We start from the raw sequence: 22,149 nt of genomic DNA on the forward strand, positions 1-22,149 counted from the left end.
CTGTTACGCCAGACACACTGACATGTACATTCCCTCCCTCCTCACCAACAGAACAGACAGAGAGGGCTCACATGAGATAACAGGAAGTGCTTGCAGCTGACCAGGAAACATTCTGGTGACTGTTTCTTATCCTTCAGGCTGTGCCCCTCCCTTGTAGGAAATTCCCATGTGACCTAGTTTCTACAGATCCATCGTTTTAGAGTTAGTGGTTTATCACATTGGTAGCTTTATAAGGATATGTGGGAGGAAGGGGGTAGAGCCCAATGCTGAAAGACATCAACATTGATCACTACACACAGCGAGATGAAACTTCCAACCCCAACTTCCAATTCTTCTAAAATTTACGGAACACAAAAGCTTCTGAAAGTTATCCTTCAGAAAATGGTTGCGTGTGTGTCTGTTGCCTGCCCAGTACTTTGTAACAGCAAAATCTCCACTGCTAACATGCCTAACTGTTAAAGCAATAGATTAATTCTCTTATACCTCTTGCCCACAAAAAGAAAATGGAACTTCAGCTCCTGAATAATGGAGCACAGCACAAGCAGTTAGATACACCTCCAAAATCTCTAACATGAAAGCAAATATATCCCAACTTCTTGATTAATTTAGGAAGGAAAACAGTCTCTCTTGTAGGTCAGATGAGAAACAATGCTATAGAAACAGACACCTCCCCTTGTGATGGACATGCTAATCTGCTCAGGATGGGTGTAAAAATAAAACAGGAAGCTAACAGCCTGGGGAACGTGGCTTCCTGTCACCAACAGCAACAAACCAAGAACCAAAATAATTTAAAATCAGCTGTTTGCTCTTGACTTTGAGCCACCCTTTGATAGTCTGTGGCAGCTGGCAGCTTATCTTTGAGGTCCAGGAGTCCTTCCTGGATGCTTTTCTACTAGGACGTTAAGAAGAAGGAGTGGGTATTATCTCACCAATTACCTCACAAACCAGATTTTGAATTTCCAAATTTGACCCGTTAATGCAGAGGAGTTCAAGGTCTGGAGCACTGCAGGGTATGCCAGGTATAAGGATGCTTTGTTACAGTACCACCAAACTCCATTATAAACCAGTCATTTAGTTCACTTGTCACTGTGAAACAGAAAGAAAAGGAGTACTTGTGGCACCTTAGAGACTAACCAATTTATTTGAGCACAAGCTTTCGTGAGCTACAGCTCACTTCATCAGATGCATACTGTGGAAAGTGTAGAAGATCTTTTTATACACACAAAGCATGAAAAAATACCTCCCCCCATCCCACTCTCCTGCTGGTAATAGCTTATCTAAAGTGATCACTCTCCTTACAATGTGTATGATAATCAAGTTGGGCCATTTCAGGTTTCAAAAGACCAAAAAACCTAATGAAAGCGATGTTGATGAGCCAAACCTAAAAACCAAGAAAAGCAGGAAAATTAACAGGGCTGAAATCCCTCCCTCTTAGACCTCCCTGTGCCTGGGTAGTGTAAAAGCCATCAGATAGTTAAGTACAGAGTGAGCTAAGGAAGGACTTCCACCATTAACTCTAAATTCCCTGCATTTTGTGGATTAAAGCCAGACCCTTCTAAATTCTTCTGTCACGTTAGGTTTTTGTGCTTTAGCTAAGCCAGCGTTTCCGTGCTTCCCCTGGCAGCACCCCGTAACAGCCACACCCGCAGCTCACATATATATGGGGCTGTAAGCTTAGGTAGTACCTATCTTTCTCAGGCTTCTCCTGTTTCTCTTTCTCGAGCACTGACTCATACGAGCACATGTAGCTTGGTTCCACAGAGCTATCTGTGGGCATCCCACTGACCTAGAGCAGGGAGTAACCTTCTGGGGAGAGGGGAAGCCATCGGAGGACAGAGAGCAAGAAAAAATTAAAACCACAGGAAAGATACTGAGAAAGAGACCAAAGAGCACAGGAAAAAAAAAAAAAAAAAGAACCCTCCCCTCGCCCCCCCCCCCCCAAGATATTGTGGCAACTGTGGTAAAGTTATGACTAGGGCCCTACCAAATTCTTGGCCATTAAATGCATCACGGACCGTGAAATCTGGTCTTGTGTGTGCTTTTACCCTATGCTATACAGATTTCATGCGGGAGACCAGTGTTTCTCAAATCGGGGGTCCTGACCCACAAGGGGATTGCAGGGGAGATGTAAGGTTATTTTAGGTGAGTCGCGTTATTGCCACCCTTACTTCTACACTGCCTTCAGAGCTGAGCAGCTGGTGATCAGCATCTGTTGGCCAGGCGCCCGGCTCTCAAGGATGCACCCCGCCAGCAGCCGGGCAGAGGTAAGGGTGGCAATACCATCCCAGGCCACCCTTACTTCTGCGCTGCTGCCTTCAGAGCTGGGCGGCCGGAGAGCGGCAGCTGCTGACTGAGGGCCCAGCTCTGCACAGTACCGCAACCCTCCCTTCAATAGCCTTGCAACCCCCACACCACTTCTTTTTTGGGTCAGGACCCCAACAATTACAACTCCATGAAATTTCAGATTTAAATAGCCGAAACCATGGAAGTTATTATTTTAAAAATCCTATGACTGTGAAATTGACCAAAATGGACTGTGAATTTGGTAGGACCCTAGTTATGACACAGGAGGGACATGGGGACCACTCTACTGCCAATCTAATGTGTGGGGGAGGAGGAGGGGGAGAAGGGCACACTCCTCTTAGGAGCCACTAGCGTAAAACTATGTTGGCTACGCCCCCCAGGAAATAAGGACTTGTCTAGACTGTGATGTATACACTGCTTTGTTTGAAACTAAGGCAAACAGCAAAAGTCTGGCAAAAGTCACTGTTTACACTGGTGCAGTCTATCTATGCTGGGGGGCTGGGAAAAGGGAGAGGATGCAGCATTACTACAAGGCTTCTGTCACTGGACCCTGCTCAGAGGCTCCGGGTGTCATGGCACAGGGGATGTTGCAGAGAGCCACACAACTGCCTTTGCAGTAGCTAGAAGGTTCTTGGGAGGGGGGCAGTTAAAGAAGAATTCTCCTTTTCCCTTTCAGCAGGGACAGAGGATTCAGGGCTTCAGCTTTATCAGACAATTACTAAGCTGGAGACAAGGCAGACATGATACCTGGGGCCTCTGAGCAGAGCCCAGTGACAGAAGCCTTTAGTAATGGCTGAGCCCTCTCCCTTTTCCCAACAGCTGTTGGGGTGGGGTAGCTTCTCCACACGACACTGCATTTGGACATCAAGGCCCCTCTCATCTTGTAATATTAGTCTCTGGTTAGGAGGTTTATCCCTCCACTTATTATATATCTTGTAAAATTTCCAAGCCCTACGTATAAGTGGATGGGAAGAGGAAAATCATGCAACTGATTAGACACAAAGAACAGTGTATTTGAGAGAGAGATTCTGGGGGACGTATAAGCAGAGAGAGAAATGAGGAGGGGAAGGAGACAGAAAACAATGCTGAGAAAGGAAGAAAGGAAACTAGACATTACAGCAGTTCAGACAACGCAATTGTGAATAGCAGTGCGCACCGAAGTGATGCTCTGTAACATCCCCATGTGGACACCGTGGGAGCAAACTAAAAGGTTCCTGGTTTGCGTTAACGTAATCCTCTAACTCCCCACAGCTCCACATAGGAGAGCTACAGCATAGCACTGTGGTGCACACTGCTATTCGTGCCCCCGTAGTTCAAAGTGCAGAGCAGTGCAGCCATACATAGACAACACAAGGATAAATGCACCATGATCTAGGAGAAAAAAGAAACAGTCAGTGAAGCCAAGAAGGAAAAGGTCTAGTAAAAATAGGAGCCTGCTAGTAAGGTTCATTCTTAAAAATTCATTAAGGAGAGCTGATCCACAACATGCTACAAATAAATACAGAACACAAAGGACAGTACACAACTACTTTATTCTTTTAAGTTGTAGGAACATGACAGAACAACTGGTTTCCATTCTGGCCAGTACCACTAGTCATCAGGATAGTAGGTGTCAGGTAAACGTTTCAAGCTTTGTGTGATATATGGATTTAGATATTTCCTCTCAAATCAAATGAAATCAGTTGTGAAGTGGAGATGGGATAGAATCCTTGGAGAGCAGTCATATGGATTGGTTATTGAAAGTTTAGACTGGGCTATGTTTAAATGCTGCAGTTTTCAGTATATACAGTATTGTACAAAACTACAAGAATACTTTATGGATCTAAAGCACCCACACACTTCCTGTTGTGACATGGGGTGTGGCTAAGGGTGGCCTGTCATTTCCATAGAGAGGAAACATTTTCAAGTCAGAGATTGATACAGAATACTGGATAGGGAAAGACAACCACACAGAAGGACAGCACCACGCAGGTCAAGGAACAACAGGTCAGTGCCCCAGCTGCTACTCATTGCTGACCCAAGCAACAGCATGACCTGGCAGTTTCACACCGCTGCTTGGTTGGGAAAGCTGTAAGCAGACGCACGGAAGCTATTTCTCTGCAGACAACACTATCAGTTTAAAGTTATCCTCACAACCATAATTAACAACTTTTTCAAATGAAAACTGAGATTCTTTAGAAATTGATGACTTAGTCCCTTTCACTTGCATGAGAACTTCCCACTTGACAACTGTATTTTTTTTCAAGCCCTGGAAGAGGACACATGACTGGGATAACTTGGAAACACGATTTCAGAATTAGCAATAGAAGTCTCTCCTCCTCATCCCAAAATCTGAGGAGACTACAGGCTGAACTGCCCAATGGCCAGCCATCTCCCCTCCTGCCTCTCCCATAGCTGCAAGTTCTATCACTTCCAACCAAACATTGCCAGGATTTGTCATTTTCTCACTCCTTGTTGACATCTCTATTTATGCTTTTCTGAGTGCTCATCTCTTCTTCTACAATTCCATCACCCCAAGTTCTTCCTACAAAAATCTGCTGAATGCTGCAGCAGACTCTCTCCTTCCAGGAAGCTCATACCACCACTCCTAGATTCCTAGCAGTCTTCCACCCAGCAGCACCCTCCCAATTTCAAAACTCACTACGCACTTGCTCCATACTCTCTCTCATGCTACCTCCCCCTGCTTTCGTACTCCACACCCTCTGGTCTTAACTGCCTCCTGTTTCTCCACAGCTGGAGAGGTGCCTCCCTGCTGCTCATGGAGACCAGCCTATCTAGAACTTTAAACCGTAAGCAACCAGGACTTCTTCTTGAATCTGTTTCTCTCTTTAGCACAAAATTATTCAACCCAAAACTTGCATCGAGGATACTACAAAAAGATAAGGTAAATTAACTAATTAATAGGACAGAAGACTGTAAATGGAGAAATGCAACTCCTAATGCTGGTATCTGCTTATCTACCACAAGGAACAGAAAGCTTAACTTACAGTGAACTAGTACTAAGGCTTCTGGTCAGCTGGATATTACAGGTATATTGGATTAGTTGACTACGGGGACTCAAATCCTGCAAACTGGGCTCTGCCACAGTGGATCCTACAGGAATCACAGAGTTCTGGACTGAATTAAAGTAGAATTGGTTTATTTGAAACAGTTCTTGCCAGTCTACGAGCCCTTTGGACAGAGCTGCACCCATATTCACCATTCTGAAAAACATGGCTGGAACAGCAAACCCCATGAGACAGAACAATTGCCATGAATAATTAGAGAGATAGTTTTCATCAAGTATTAAAAAGCAACACAGTGACATCCCAGGATTAACCATCTGCTTTCCTATATGAATTCTGTCAGTGAGAAGAAATCACTGAAATCAAGATCAAAAGCTTCTCTACTGTGGACTTGGGGTGGGGAAGACCACCACCACAGCTGACAACCAATTATTTGTTTTCTTTTCTTGTAAAGGGCTCAGATACCATGGTCATCATGATGGTGAGGAGAAAGAAGAGAGTCTAAAAACAAAGGTCACATACTTCACAAACTTTGCTTACAAGATTTGGGAGCTATTTTCTCACTGATATTTGAATGACTAGCATTGCATTAAAGGGAGTTGCCAATATAATTCCCCACCATTAGTGCAAGAAGGGACTTCTTGTATTAGAAACAATCTGAGAGAAAATTTTAGCACCAGAAGTAATATCTGCCACAATGTCTGGTGCAACACAGCACCTGAGGTGGACACAGCGCATTTTCAAGTGTGTTCAGGTCACTGATAACCCTTCCCCAGCAATCAAATTAAAGTTTCTGCAGCATTGATTGCTACAAATAATCCTCCCAAACACAAAGAGCATAGCAAAGAGGAACTGGCCTCCAGCTAAGCTCCTCAGAGAGCAACCTTTGGGAGTATTAGACACACCAGCAGGTTTGCGAATGAGAGGGGAAAGAGATAATCAGATATGAAATTCCCATCAGTATGAAATGGGACTTAGTGGCCTGCCAATGCAGACTGAACATTTACTCTAGCGTCTATGACAACTCTACTTTAAATTTCAAGCTTCTCTCAGCAGTAACTGCTCCCCCATCAAGCTGTAATGGCCAGAGAGACTGGCTTTTGCATAATCTCAAAAGGGCAGGGGAAGAGGACAAAGCAGCCAGACACACAGGGAGAACGGGAAAAAACAGAAAAAGGTCAACAGAAGGTTCTGCTGAGAACTCACGGCAATATCCAAGTGCACAATGTGGCCACAGAGAAACGGGATGCAATAATCAGAGATGCTGCTGTTACACGCTACCCTAAGAGAGGAGACCTACCTAGCAATCAGTACTGCTTCTGAGCAATGGGGAGTGAAATTATAGAGCAAACTGCCATGTGATGCCACAGACTATTCCACTCCGCCAGCTGTAACAAGTATTCAGTCCCAAAAACATGTCAGATGCTCATCTGTCATTAGCTTCCAAGCCTGCCAGCAGCTGAACAAGAATCAGCAGTGGAAGGCAGCTCCGGACTGCTTTCTTTCACAGGGCTCTATTCTCCCCACAAGTCAGAGGATTTGTGAGGGTAAAACCCACATGCATAGGAGAAAACATTCTCCAACATCTCTTACAGCTCATTAGGTCCTGAAAGGTCAGTCCAGCCCAAACCCTTTGCCTGCTATCACATAAAAAACTTCCCTGAAGCTAGATCCACACTCATTTGAAGGTTTGCCCAATCAGGTAACTACCCTGTAGTTTACCATCAGTAAACACAGGGGGCCCACCTCAAATCACCAAATCCAGATGTTGATAAGAGGGATCCTGTGGCACTATAAAAGAGAGGCAGAGCTGACGGAGCTGCCAGCCCTGCAAACCCACCATGGAATCTGAAAGCCAAGCTGTTCTTTTTTCTGGCATGCATCACCACACCACCACTCATTGCTTTCAAGGGGATTGCACAGGTGTAAGTCAGAATTTGGGTCTTCATTTGGGACTTAGTTATCAGTTCTGATGACGATGAGCAAGCCAGAAAAGAATCCAGCTCACTCTCCCATAGCTGGGTTGGCACTACATGGTTAATAGGAATTGAACTGTGCGTCACTAAAGCAAGCCGATATGACCCAATACAAACAGGAAAATCTGTTGAATAAAAAGCTGGCCTTTCTACACAGCCACTTTTTAAGAGAAGAACTCTGCTTTCACTCATTCAACTGAAAAACAAGTTTTAAACAAAAATGGTCATCTGTATGAGACTTTATTGGTCCTTGACTAAGCATACACACAGAACTCAGACATTTAAATAAAATTTTAGAATAGTAGTGACAAAAGAAAGTCAGTATAAAACAATCAAAACAATTGTCAGAAATGTTTAAGTCTCAGAATTCAGAACTACTGACACCAATTATCTGCAGAAAATAAAGCTCAACAGCAGAAAGTTTCAGCTCTTGGCATGTAGGGGTACACCAAAAAAAGAGATCAGCTACTTAAGTACTGGCAGCTCTTTGCTGTTGCAGCTGCAGGGGAAATAGGTGGATTAGAAGTAGTGAAACATTCATTTGAACTCGACTTTTTTTAAAAAGGTTGACTAATTTTGGCAAGGACCCACGGTTACTAGTGACTCCTGGGAACTACAGGCCAGTCAGCCTCACCTCAGTCCCTGGAAAAATCATGGAGCAGGTCCTCAAAGAATCAATCCTGAAGCACTTGCATGAGAGGAAAGTGATCAGGAACAGCCAGCATGGATTCACCAAGGGAAGGTCATGCCTGACTAATCTAATCGCCTTTTACGATGAGATTACTGGTTCTGTGGATGAAGGGAAAGCAGTGGATGTATTGTTTCTTGACTTTAGCAAAGCTTTTGACACGGTCTCCCATAGTATTCTTGTCAGCAAGTTAAGGAAGTATGGGCTGGATGAATGCACTATAAGGTGGGTAGAAAGCTGGCTAGATTGTCGGGCTCAACGGGTAGTGATCAATGGCTCCATGTCTAGTTGGCAGCCGGTATCAAGTGGAGTGCCCCAAGGGTCGGTCCTGGGGCCGGTTTTATTCAATATCTTCATAAATGATCTGGAGGATGGTGTGGATTGCACTCTCAGCAAATTTGCGGATGATACTAAACTGGGAGGAGTGGTAGATACGCTGGAGGGGAGGGATAGGATACAGAAGGACCTAGACCAATTGGAAGATTGGGCCAAAAGGAATCTGATGAGGTTCAACAAGGATAAGTGCAGGGTCCTGCACTTAGGACGGAAGAACCCAATGCACAGCTACAGACTAGGGACCGAATGGCTAGGCAGCAGTTCTGCGGAAAAGGACCTAGGGGTGACAGTGGACGAGAAGCTGGATATGAGTCAGCAGTGTGCCCTTGTTGCCAAGAAGGCCAATGGCATTTTGGGATGTATAAGTAGGGGCATAGCGAGCAGATCGAGGGACGTGATCGTTCCCCTCTATTCAACATTGGTGAGGCCTCATCTAGAGTACTGTGTCCAGTTTTGGGCCCCACACTTCAAGAAGGATGTGGATAAATTGGAGAGAGTCCAGCGAAGGGCAACAAAAATGATTAGGGGACTGGAACACATGAGTTATGAGGAGAGGCTGAGGGAGCTGCGATTGTTTAGCCTGCAGAAGAGAAGAATGAGGGGGGATTTGATAGCTGCTTTCAACTACCTGAAAGGGGGTTCCAAAGAGGATGGCTCTAGACTGTTCTCAATGGTAGCAGATGACAGAACGAGGAGTAATGGTCTCAAGTTGCAGTGGGGGAGGTTTAGATTGGATATTAGGAAAAACTTTTTCACTAAGAGGGTGGTGAAACACTGGAATGCGTTACCTAGGGAGGTGGTAGAATCTCCTTCCTTAGAGGTTTTTAAGGTCAGGCTTGACAAAGCCCTGGCTGGGATGATTTAACTGGGAATTGGTCCTGCTTTGAGCAGGGGGTTGGACTAGATGACCTTCTGGGGTCCCTTCCAACCCTGATATTCTATGATTCTATGACTCTGCTGCATAGAGCTGCTAGCTTCAGATATGCAGGTAAAGTTTAGATTATTCAGATAATCCAGAAGTATCATCTTGGATTCTCAGATATTACAATTACACATGGGAAAAGGATGGATCAGGGGACTGGTAACAAGATACAATCTTCCATCTTTAGGTCATTGATTCCCATTTGGCCCAGATCTGGATCTTATATCATTAGCATCTGAAAGCTATTAAATGAGTATGTCTCAACCCTTTCCCAGTAGATGAGAGTCCACAGCACAATCACCACTTCATTCAGCATCCTTGGCAATCTCAGGAGACAGACCAATGACTGGTCTGGGCCAGGGAGACAATTACTCTTTGAGCCCAAGAGCAGGTCTCTCCAGATCGGGAGTGAGATGCATTACTTGGGCATGAGGGCAGCGTGGAGGAAGCTTGCACTGTCATTTTCCATGAAGAACCAGAGTTACGGATAAAATGTAAGATGTCTCCGGGGCTCTTAATCTAACACTTTCTAACATCACTAAATTGACCTAAAATACATGTTTTCCAGTCAACACATTTTCAACTGGCTTTCTGAATAACTGCTGCATTCCTAGCTGTGTCATATATCACCAAAAAATGCATCCAAGTCTCACAGCATTGCTACACGAATGCCTCCGCAAAGCGACAAGCCAATTTCTGCAAATGGTGCGCGTCTGCTGAGGCAGGCACCACTCACTATCTCATTCCAAAATTGAGTCAGTGCTAATAGGAATAGCAGGTTTTCTTTCACTCCTGCATGCTACCCTCCGCTAGCCACCAGAGGGGGCGTGTGTTTGTTACCATAATAAAACATTCACTGGGCCCTTACGAAGCCTCAAATCTCACATTGGTATATTTTCATCACACAGCAGAACATTGTAACTGGTGTAAGCAGTTTTTGAAATGACTTAAGTCGAAGCACGTTTTGAGCCTCTTTTTCTGCAAACTGTTACACCTCATTTGCAACTGAGCCCAATAAACCTTCCCACCCGTCCTTAAACATACATTACTCTTTCTAGCAGAGTTCCTAAACTATATTTTATTAGTGAAACAAAGAAGCAGCTCTAACTCTTTTCTGAACAGCTCAGCTGCTCTTTCAGTTTCAACTCATGCCTAGATAACTATATCACAGCAGAGTGCCTCTACCCTTCCGCCACACTTGGGGAATACTAGAAAGATAAGTCTTTTCTTAATTATTAAATGTAAATAGCTCATTAAATATAATCTAATTACTTTAATTGTAAGAAAAGAAAGTAATTACAATATGTACGGGTATTCTTGCCTGAAATGATTTAATATTTTAATCTTTCCAGCATTATTATTTTAAGTTAACCTTTGACATTAGAAAATTTGAGGGAGTTGATGTCTTAAATGTTATTTTATGAATATCTGTGGGGATTTCAGTCATGAGCAATTTTAGAGGAAAGAGATAATGATTTCTACATAGAGTCAAAATAAGATGTAGATCCCTTGCAATTACAAAAGTAACAGGATATGGCGTTTGAGGCAATAAAACATGTTTTACTGCCTCAGAGAAGTCAAAAGTCAGAGATGGAAAAGAACTGTAAAGGGGGCCATTCAAAAACCCAGCATTTTGCTACTCTGCAGTAGGGCCCTGATCCTGCAAACATGCACGTGCTTATGTTTACTACTGCAAGTCGTCCCACTGAATCTTTCTACAGGCTAACAGTACACACAGGGTAGGGGACTCCAACTGGGTGAGTTTACAACTTGAACCAGGCCAGTAAATAACAGGGATATTTTTAAGGTCAGGCTTGACAAAGCCCTGGCTGGGATGATTTAGTCGGGGATCGGTCCTGCTTTGAGCAGGGGGTTGGACTAGATGACCTTCTGAGGTCCCTTCCAACCCTGATATTCTATGAGGGGTTCCATCACCTCCCTTGGGAGACTATTCTCCAAGTGAAAATCTCCCCCCAGAAGGGAGTTCTAGCTTAGGTTTTGTACCAGCACCCAGCCCACTCTGTCCTTTGTTTATTCTCATTCCTACTCCTACCCATTGCACCATGCCAGGCCATTCTTCCCCAACCTTGGTGTTCGCACTTTTCGGATGCTCAATCCTTAATACCTGGTCAAGCTTTGTTTTGTTCTTTCTTCATCTACAGGAGGGCTAAGTAGTTATCAACCTCACTGATATTAGAACAGTATCTTCAGAATGAGGGAGAAGTGGAGTTAGTCACCTCATACTCACCCCACCGTGACAGCTAGTTTAAAATAATGAAATGCACTGTACAAGAGCTCCTTAAGATCAAAAGCTTGTCTCTCTCACCAACGGAAGTTGGTCCAATAAAAGATATTACCTCCCCCACCTTGCCTCTCAAATACACTGGGCACATTTAGGTTAGATCACAATTATAAGGAGACTTTTCTATTCAGAAACCCAAAGAGATTTAGAAAGCAATAAATTAGTAATACGTTTGGTAGAATTCAATTTTTATTTTTTTTGTAATTTTGACAAATACCTATGTTTATTTTTAAGCATTTTTAAATGTATCCATTTACATTTTTACAGTTGCAGGAAACTGGGGGTCAGAGTTATTTAAGGACAGTGGACACTGGAATTTAAAAGTTTTACAACTGTAACAAATTGTTTACATCACATATCAAGTAAATATCCTTAAATTAGCCTCTAATAAGTTGTCAAGCAGCATTTTTCTTACTTTGCCTATCTGTAAATTTTAATGATCATCCATGGAAACATTTCTTCATGGGTTTGCGTGTGGTGTATGGTGAAACTGATATTTACTGACATTCACCAGTAAAAATCTAATCTTCCCAAGCCTAGTGACAGTGCAGCAACCATTATGTGCTCCGTAATCTCACTCTCAAGCCTGGACATCAGAATTGTTTTTTGTGAAAACCAGTGATGGGATGCTACGCAGGATACCAGGGTAAAGGTTCCTTTACTCTTTTTGTAAAGAGCCTAATCTCTTTAGCAGCCAGAAGAGAATGCTAGAAGGAACCAGGATTTAACCCCTTCTCCACCGGACAACAGTGCCTTCAGATCTTGTATGATTCAGCAGCAGCCAGACTGAGGCCTACATAAAAAAGTTCACTCAAGTCAAAATCCAAGACAAAGCAGTTTGTAGTTTTCACATGATCTTGCAAGTCCGGTTGAGTAGTCTCTAACTCAACCTCACCAATTACAAACTGCCTTGGCTTCCCTTGAGTTAAGAGCAGACCTTTTTCTGTAGTGAAGGCAAGAGGTAGGAGAGAGAGCAGTCCCTTGGTTAAACTGCTCACAGGGTATTCTCAATGGAGACCTTGATTCTGAAATTCACTGTCTCCCTTGGTCTTCCAGAGAGCAGATTTAATGGACTTTAGAGCATGCTAGCAAGACCCCAATTGTTTTAACCAGGCTTTCTTGGTTTGGGAAGATAGGCAAGTGTTGATTAGGATTCAGTGGCAGATGACTGTGGAATCATCTGCTGGCAATGGGGCAATTTTTTTGTTTTGTTTTAACTGTAATTTAATTTTTGCATGTGCTGAAACTGTCAATTCAGACACTGCTGCTTTATGAAAACCTCTCGTGTAAAGCCAGATCCTAGAAGCGACATCCTTGACTCAAGTCTGAATTCTCAATAGAGACCAAAATACAACTTTGTACAAATTGGTTGATTATGTGTTGTATAATTTAGCCTCTAAAGGGGAAGTGGTCAGTTATTTTATGATGTCCAAGACAGAAGATAAAGCTGTATTTATAGTTACAGTGTCTTCCTCCAGCAGAGGCTCAGACCAGACGCTGCTGGTATTGAAAGGACAGGATTTGGGGGGCGGGGATGTATTTCTCTCTTCTATTTGCAGCTGTAAGACCAAAGGCATAAGAATGGATTTTCACTTACTGTGCACAAAAGCAGAGTGTATGCAAAAGGGACTCTCACTTCTGCTCTGGCAGTGCCAGCAACTCACAACACTATTTGCTAGTCTTGGGGCAGTCATAAAACTTTCACCCATTCATTCAACCTGGGTTGCCATTTCCCCTCCCTACCAATTAAGTCCTATTTTTTGCACTCCATGCATGAACTGCAGCTATACCATTCCATCAGACATTTGTGTCTGATGGCCTCCTCTGAATGCCACTTAGAGCCTCCCAACGAAGAGCTGGTTGAAAGCAAAGCATCACTCATTCCTCCAAGCAGAAGAAAAGAACTTAGCTACACAGAGACTTGAAGCAAGACTCTAAAAAAGAAGAAAAAAGGAAGGCACTGAAAGAGGAAACATGAGAAATGAAACATACTCTGTCCTGTTCTGGTAATATAATAAGCCAACAAATGCTTAGCAAAGCTACACAGCATATGAACAATTAATGCAAACCTGCTGTGAAAAAAAGTGACATCAACTCACTGGCTGTCACAAACCAAACCATTATCCCTATTAGAAATTCTAAACAGACCAGTCATGGAGGAGCCAGGACCAGAATACTATTGTGTTTTTCCACTACACAGTATCTTAGTAGGATAGGAAGGGGGTAGGGCATACTGTTCTCCCTCCAGCACATGTCTTCTGTCTAACTTCTGTCAGAGCATGCTCACCTAAGTCACCTTCACCAATGAAGCCTTTTCTAGCCATCACAAAAAGGCACAGCTCATCGTTCCCATAACAATCTCTCTCATCTTTCTTTACAAAAGGAAGGTAAGAACCAATAATCCAGCTCTACAGAAGGGGAAACTGGGGCACAGAACAGTTAAGTGACTTGTCTAAATCATATGGAATGTTAGTGGCTGAGCTGCACACAGAATGTTGTTCCAGGCCTATGCCCTAACCATCTGTCCTGAAATAAGGACATTTCCACCACAAGCCCCTTTTCTCCTGTACAAATCAAGGTCTTCATTTCATGAAGAAATTGTTCAAACAGATACACTGCAATCCAGCAGGGAAATAACAGGTTTTCCCACACTAAATCAGCCCTTTTTAAGAAAAGTACCTATCAAACAGCACAAAATACAAGGAAAAGAGCAACTATAGGTAAATGTTTTCCAATGTAAAACAGATAAACTAGAGCTCATTTATATTCTTACAGCAACTTTAAGAACTGATTCATTTTAGCAAGAAACACCTTAAACATGTTCCATCCCATTCTCTATTGTGTGCTATCTCAAAGAGCAATGGTGGATAACCTTCAAAATAACAGGTCACACATGATCTCAGAACAACAGTCTTGTAGGTGGCCTCAGGGCAGATCTCACACACAGAAGGGGCAGAACAATGGAGGCCTTCAATAATGAAACAATCATTTATAAGCACCTTATATCTGTTTATCTCCAAGAGCTTTACAATGCTATGTAAGTCACTACTAATCCTGAACACAGGTTCAAGGATTTTGGGTTAAAAATAAGACTGCACAGAACAGCAGGAAGGACTGCACAGAATTCCGGAGAGGAATGGCATCGGTGACACCCCACTTTATTTGCAGAAGCAGCAATACAGGCGGAGATGGAGGGTGTAGCACAGAACCACCCAGGCCACCCGAGTCGAGAATTAACTAATCACTTGGATCTGTGATGCCATTGAAGATGCTCAGGCACAGCCAATCAGAAAGCAGGGATAACAGACCAACTAGCACAAGAAAAATTGTCAAGAAGAGCAAAAAATTCTGAGAGTCAATGTCTGTTGTCTGCTCTCTCTGTCCTCCAGGACTCACTGCATCCAACCCTAAAGCATCCTCTTCCTGTATGGGCATGCAGCAGGCCTCCTCTGAAAATGGGTGAGATGCTATCGATCAGGAAGGGAAGGTCCAGGTCACCTGGAGATGTCAAAGCCAAGTTAGAAGTACCTTCCAGACTAGGGGGAGTCTATGTGCGGGAAGTGTGGCCTAGTGCAGAGAATACTGGACTGGGCTCAGGAGACCTGAAGTCTATTCCTGGATTTTGCACTGACATGCTGGGTGAACCTGGGAAAGTCGCTCCACGGCCCTGTGCCTCAGTTTCTCCATTTGTAAAAAAGACAATGATGATAATGATCTCCTTTGTAAAGCACTTTGATGAGAAGCACTATATACAAAGACCTAGGTGTTGTTATTAGGTTCATCTTGCATACCTGCAAACACCAGTTTCTGCTACCTGCCCTAAAATTAGCAACTCCAGAGTCTCTTTTAGAACCCCCCCACCCTGCCCCCAGCAAATTCCTCAGTTAGGACATGCACGGGGAAAGTCTGTTCTCCCATGCCTCAACCAATGGTACTATTATACCAGAAAGCTTCACTACAATTTCAAGAATTAGAGGGGGGACCTTGGGACTGTTTTTTAGCTTTATTACTACAAATGTGAGTTTTGCATTTGCGTGTGATAAACACTATGTGCAGCCTATGGACTGTGCGCCTGAACAAAACACAACCCAAGCTCATATTTCAGCTTTTCTGGGAGGAGGAAAAAGGGAAGAGTGTGCTCTTTCACTCTCCACTCCTCTTCTTCCACCCCCACCCCCCACCTCCAGCAGTGAAAAAACTAGAAAGCTCCCAAAGAAATAAAAATCTTATCTAAGTCTGGGTGAGGCCACCACCCTGTAAACATCTAGACAAAGCCCTTATGAGCCTCCCCTATATGCTATGATACGTAGGAGACTCGATATAGCCACTCCCCAAAAAAAGATAAAATACAGTATGCAATTTCTTTTCTTTATCACGCAGAGTTGCAGTGAGAGGAAGTGAACTTCACCAGGGTAGTTCTGTTCTGAGCACTCATTTGATTATGAACCATCAACAGTTCCTACACAGAACTTTTACTATTCAGTTTTCACCTATCTAGGCACTTATAATGTGCATGTGTGGTGTCTAAGGCACTGATCCTGCAAATATTTATTATTAGGCATGGTATTGCTCACAGTACCAAGCACTCTTAAAAACAAGGCTATTGCTCAAAGTACAGTAGTAAGCACGATTCCCTAAGCACCTACTATACTGGAGAACAGTTGCATTTTGTCCATATAACTAAAGATTTAAGGCAATGAAGGGGCCAAAGACTTATAGATGTTATGTGCAAAGGACAACAATATCAGGCCTTTGGTGTGTCATGTTATTCTCCCGCCTCCATTCCCCCCCGCCCCCCAAGTCAGACTTGCTACTTGCGGGACAAGCTACAGATTTTACTTCTAGTTTTTCTACTGTGTGTTTTGCACACCTAGAGCATTCTTACAGGCACTACACAAGACAAAAAATAAATGCTGAGTCTTTGGCCAAAGCATATCTTTGGCCAGTGTTAGCCCTCAAGAAAAAACCTTCACTTTTAGCAAAATAGACTTTGCAGAAGTCTAATATCTCTTACATACAGAGACACCAGAAAGTGTAAAAACTTTAACCTGAACCATGCAAACAAGAGACAGGAAAACAAGTCTAAGATCTTTCTAGTCCATTCACTTTCTGGTCTGTGCAGGACTGTTTCTTACTGAGTGTTCCACTGTATTTTGCCCAGTCCTCAGTATCGGTGTTACGTCTAATTAAAAACACAACGGAAACCTTAGTTTGAAAGAATAAGATACTAAACTGAGTCCAAAAGGCCTATCTGAAAAGGGTACTAGAATGATTAAAGTCAAGCCTTTTATGTTGTAAATCTGCCTACTGTACAAGAGGCTGTCAATCAAAACCTTACCTAACTTTTGTAGCAGGACTAACCCCAATCGATTTCCCCTGTTTTTCTCCCTGGGATTTGGGTGAGGGGTCAGCAGAGCTGGACTAACCAACACAACTGGATTTAAACAGTGCAAACTTCAGAAGACTTAACCTACTCACCTACACCACACCACACATTTACCTAAGCTTTGAATGAATGAATGAATTCCATCTAAACCAAGACCTGAAGAATCAGTCACATTTAAAATATGCCAGAAACATGGTTTGGTATTTATACATAAGGTTTTTTAAAATATTTGTCAACAAATGAATCAGTGATCACAAGAAGTGTTCTGAACTGTAAGCTTAAAAATTCATCTATTTTTGTTCATCTATTTGGTATGCAATACAATTCCTAGTAAAGTTGGTATAAAATTCTGCTTAACAGAATGTTATTAGTTAACCATTCCTACAATCTCCAATAGTGACAGCTCTGTATTTCTCAACAGTTCCATGTCTCTTTCCTTACTAAGGGCATGTCTACAGTACAAACTTAAATTGACTTAAGTTTGTAGTGTAAAGCCAACACACAGCCTCCGTAGTAATTAAGTTGGTTGTGCACCTCCACACCACACTCCTTGTGATGGTGGAGTGCGTCCTCACTAGCAGAGCTTGCATCAATGTAGACAGAAGTGCACTGTGGGTAGCTATCCCATAATACAACTCACCAGTCACTAGCTTGTTTTATTTTTAAATGTAGCATTCCAGATAAAGTAGCGCATTTTGTATCAGTTCTACTGCCTATAGCAGAGGTGGGAAACTATGGCCCAGGGGCCACATCTGACCCTTCAGACATTTTAATCTGGCCCTTGAGCTCCCAGCAGGGTTCAGAGCTTGCCCCTCTCAGTGCATGCTGTGACTCTGCACAGCTCCCGGAAGCAGCGGATGTCCCCCCTCCGGCTCCTACATGTAAGGGCAGCCAGGGGGCTCCACATGCTGCCCCCGCCCCAAGCGCCGCAGCTCCCATTGGCCAGGAACCGCGGCCAATGGGAGATGCAAGGGCGGTGCCTGCGGACAGGGCAGTGTGCAGAGCTGCCTGGCCGTGCCCCCACATAGGAGCCGGGGGGGGGGGGGGATGGGACATGCTGCTGCTTCTGGGAGCTGCTTGAGGTAAGTGCCATCCGAAGCCTGCACCCCATACCCCCACCCATGCCCCAGCCCAAAGCCCCCTCCCGCAGCTCTGAACTCTTTATTTCTGGCCCCACCCCAGTGCCTGCACCGTCAGCTGGAGCCCTCAACCCCCTCCCACCCTCCAACCCCCAATTTTGTGAGCATTCATGGCCCTCCATACAATTTCCAAACCAAGATGTGGCCCTCGGGCCAAAAGGTTTGCCCACCTCTGGCCTATAGCCTGCCTTACTCCAACTGTCTTCAATTTTTATTCTCTCATCTCTTTCCATTATTATGGGTTGTACTGTATACACTTCTGTAAATCAAGGCTTGAAAAGTTCACCAGAAATCTACTAGGCAAAACCAGAATGAAATCTACTGGTAAATGGACAACACAGCTTTCCCAAACAGCAGCTGAGTTGTCGGTTTCACTGCTACTCACAGGGTTCTAAAGAAAAATAGTGAAACCAACCACGGTCTTGTTAATTTTACTCTGCAACTGCTTGGAAAGAGTCTGGCTAGCAGCAGAAGTACTAGAACCATCTGTTTGCAAACTCAGGAAGTGGAAAACGTTAACCTTCCAAGGAGGAACTGAATGTCATCTTCTTGGAACTCTCATCCATTCAGTGTGTCACTCTGTCCCCATAGAGCGTTGGCTGGGCTACATACTGAGGCTGATGATCCTGCTACAGCTTTGGCTTAGACGGTCTTTTAGCCCAAGTAGTAGGGGCTCATGTTTTAAGATCCAGAGGTCAATCACTGCTGCTGACAACCCACCTAGGGGAGCGGCATTACAAGTGATGATTTGCATGGAGGATTTGAATGGGGTGGACTTCTTGTGAAGCTTGGGAGGAGCTTCCCCAAACCAGGGTTTTCTTAAGTTAAAAATATAAAAACATCAATTCTGCAGCTGTGTCTGGCCTACCTTCACCAGCCAGATACAGCTTTGAACTTACTCATGAGTCAGTGAATGGATTTTCAAAGTCATGCTACTATTGTCTATTTTTAAAATTTGTAAATATTATGTAAGTCTGTAAAAGATTTTAGCAATACATTTTTACAAGAGGCCTGATATAAAGTTTAACCAAAATATAAGACAAAAACCCACACAAGAGTTAAAATAAAAGAAATGGATACAGAAATTCTACTGAACAGTAAGTCACAACAATGGACATTTTCATTCCAGTGGCTTCTAATAGCAACCAGCTCTGCAGCCATGTAGAACTGGTGCAAGAAAGTCATGGCTATTTTCCTTCCTCATTTGACAATCAGTTTGCGTAGGGGTGCACTCTGTTCCCCATAAAGCAACACAGCTTGTCTCAGTTCTACTGCAATGGGCCACCCTCATTGTCTGCTGGTCTCCCATATTTTTCTCCACTTTCAACTTTTCCTTCTCACAGGATTGCCCACTCTTCTGGGTGCTTTACAAATGAAAGGATCACCAGGGGCTTTAAAAACTATAGCCCCATCTACACCAGGAATGTTTTTAAGAGCTTCCCATCATTGACAGTACCAGTTCTGCTCCACTCATGTTTGCAGTGTTGGATGCCCTAAAGTACTGTTGGTGCCACAAGTACTCCTTTTCTCTGGAAATGGCCCACCTGATGATCACTTTAGATAAGCTATTACCAGCAGGACAGTGGGGTGGGAATAGGTATTGTTTCATATTCTCTGTGTATATATAAAGCCTGCTGCAGTTTCCACGATATGCATCTGAGGAAGTGAGCTGTAGCTCACGAAAGCTTATGCTCTAATAAATTGGTTAGTCTCTAAGGTGCCACAAGTACTCCTTTTCTTTTTGCGAATACAGACTAACACAGCTGTTACTCTGAAACCTAAAGAAAACAGGCTGCCAACATTTTTAACACCACATTGATCAGACCTGCTCTTAAGAGTTATACAACATGATGTTAAGAATGCCAATTGCCCCATCTGAGCTAGGACTTCCAGTGTTGCTAACACAAAGGGGAATTGAATCAGTGTTGGCACCCATGAAAACTTTTAGAAAAATTTCCCTATTGTAGACAGGGCCTTTAGGCCAAACTGTGACTAGTATGAGGAATTGTTGTAACTGACGCGCTCCAAAAGGTAAATGACTGTTCATATCCTGAAGCAGCAGCTTTAGTGCAGAACTATGTACTAATTCAGAACAACCTGAAGAATATCCCCAGGAACTAAACTGTGTGGATGTTACAGCTAGGTCAGTTGATCCAACTACCCCACCATATTCAGCAGCATCCTCCTAAGTCTCCTCTTGTAGAGGCCCTGAGGAATCAGAATTGAAGAAGATATTTTCCACCATGCATTGCAGCAAACCCAGGGTCACACCCCAATCTGTTTCAAGCAGTACATGTATATCACACAGTACACCACTAATTGGGAGTATATTTGTACACATTCACACACCCACACATATATGTGAGATAGGGAAAGAGGGGAGAAGAATCAATTCTTTCACCACCAAAATGCAGCCACCTCTGGGGTGCGAAGGCAGCAGTCAGGCAGATAACCGTTTCATACCAATGCTCCACAATTCCACTCACAAAAAACTTGCACCAACAAAAACAGCCAGCTGCACAAACAGGCAAAGTTTTCACACAAGCAAGCGGGCACATTCACGGGTTTTGCGCGCACCTTTAAGGGGGCTCTTTGAAAACCCAGCAGCCAAGCATAGCACAAGCCTGCAAAGAAAAAAAAAATAATAATCTTCCACCCAAGCCATAAAAACAAAACCCCAAATCCGCTCCCAGGCCTTCTATCTACTTTAAGGTGCCCTATAAAACCCAGCACCCCATTATCTAAGCACGTCCCATGCAAGTCAGATCTACACAGCAGGGACCTTAAGGGGCTTCAGGGGGTCTTCCGCTCTCTGCCCGCCTCCGGTTAGAGGGGAAGACAGCAAAGCCCCTTAAAAGCTTGGTAGCTGGGCACCCTCCCGTACACACCCCCAGCACTGGGGCGCCCCCCACAGGGCCAGGGCAGGTGCCCATGAATTTGGCAGCCGCTATTGGGGAGACTCTGTGGAAGTGTCACCCCAAGGCGGGGTGGGGGGGAGGCAGCCAGGCCCCCCGCACCCCAGGCCAGGCCGAGCCCGCACCCCAGGCCAGGCCGGGGGAAAGGCCCTGGGGAGGCTCCGGCGCGGCAGCGGCACCCGGGGCTCACTATGTGGCAGGAAGCAGGACCCGCCCCACCCGCGCGGCTCCGTATCTGGCAGGGGCCTGGCTGCTGCCCTCGAGCAAAAGGGCCAGCGCGGGAGATGGTCGCCGCTGCCGACGCGCCCGCTCACTCACCCCGCTAGGCGGCCTCGCTTTCTCCGCCGGCTGCCTCCACTCACCACCACCGGGGCGGGCAGCCCCTACCGCCCGTCCGCCATTCCACAACTCCCCCTCCCTGCCCGGACTGAAACTCGCCCCGCCTCCCCGGCCGCCGGTCCGCGGCCCAATTGGCTCCCCACCTCGGCCCTTCGGCAGCTGATTGGCTTCCCGGCCGCGCCCGTCAAACTTGCTACGCAACTTGCGTACGCTCCCAGCGCAGCACGAGGACCCCACCCAAGCAAGCCCCACAAAGAGAGTCAACAAGGTGGAACGTGCCATATGAGCGCTGGGGGGGGGACGACACACACCATTGGATTAAACTGAACAAGATTTCCTGGAGGTCAATCAAATCTTTTGAATTAATACGATACTTTTAAAGATATTTCACGGTGATTAAGAGCAGTCGGAAAAGATTGTGCTTCCTGATTATTTTCCGAAACGCTTGGCCCGCCCCTTCCTGGACTCCTCCTCCTATGACTGCACTTGGTCTTTGCCCTTCTTCTCTATGGTGTGAGGCCCTCCGAGGAAGGTTCCACCTGTGGAAGCGGGGGGGTGTGTGCACAAGCATGACTGGCCCATTTGAGAAACAGAAAAGGGGGGAGGGAAGGAGGAGATTCCAGTAGGGGGCAGGAACTTGCAGAGGGGTGGGAGAGGGCAGAGGAGGGAGGGGTGGCAAGGGTGGGCAGTAGTGTAGCAGTGGGTAAACTGAGGCCACGTCTCACTGGGGGAATAGGGAGCTTAGGTTAGGTTAGTTTACCCACTTCATTTTTTCACACTACCCCACCGCTGGAGGGGTGGGACAGGGACAGACAGAGGATAGCAAAGGCTGGGAAT

At 44.7% G+C, this 22,149-nt stretch overlaps 1 protein-coding gene across 2 annotated transcripts in view; it reads right to left on the reverse strand.

Moving 5' to 3' along the window:
- Positions 1–21,422, reverse strand: part of WASF2 (WASP family member 2) — a 41,295-nt gene extending 19,873 nt beyond the window's left edge. The window contains exons 1-2 of one of the 2 annotated variants that reach the window (XM_073317976.2): positions 21,292–21,422; positions 20,636–20,682 (exon numbers count right to left, since the gene is read on the reverse strand). The gene's annotated coding sequence lies outside the window, so the exon portion shown is untranslated. The remainder of the gene's footprint in view (positions 1–20,635; positions 20,683–21,291) is intronic. The other variant, XM_073317975.2, reaches the window with a different exon arrangement.
- Between the last annotated feature and the right edge of the window lie 727 nt (positions 21,423–22,149).

The sequence above is a fragment of the Lepidochelys kempii genome, chromosome 19 (genome assembly GCF_965140285.1).
Source record: "Lepidochelys kempii isolate rLepKem1 chromosome 19, rLepKem1.hap1, whole genome shotgun sequence".
In the NCBI taxonomy this organism is placed as follows: domain Eukaryota; kingdom Metazoa; phylum Chordata; order Testudines; family Cheloniidae; genus Lepidochelys; species Lepidochelys kempii.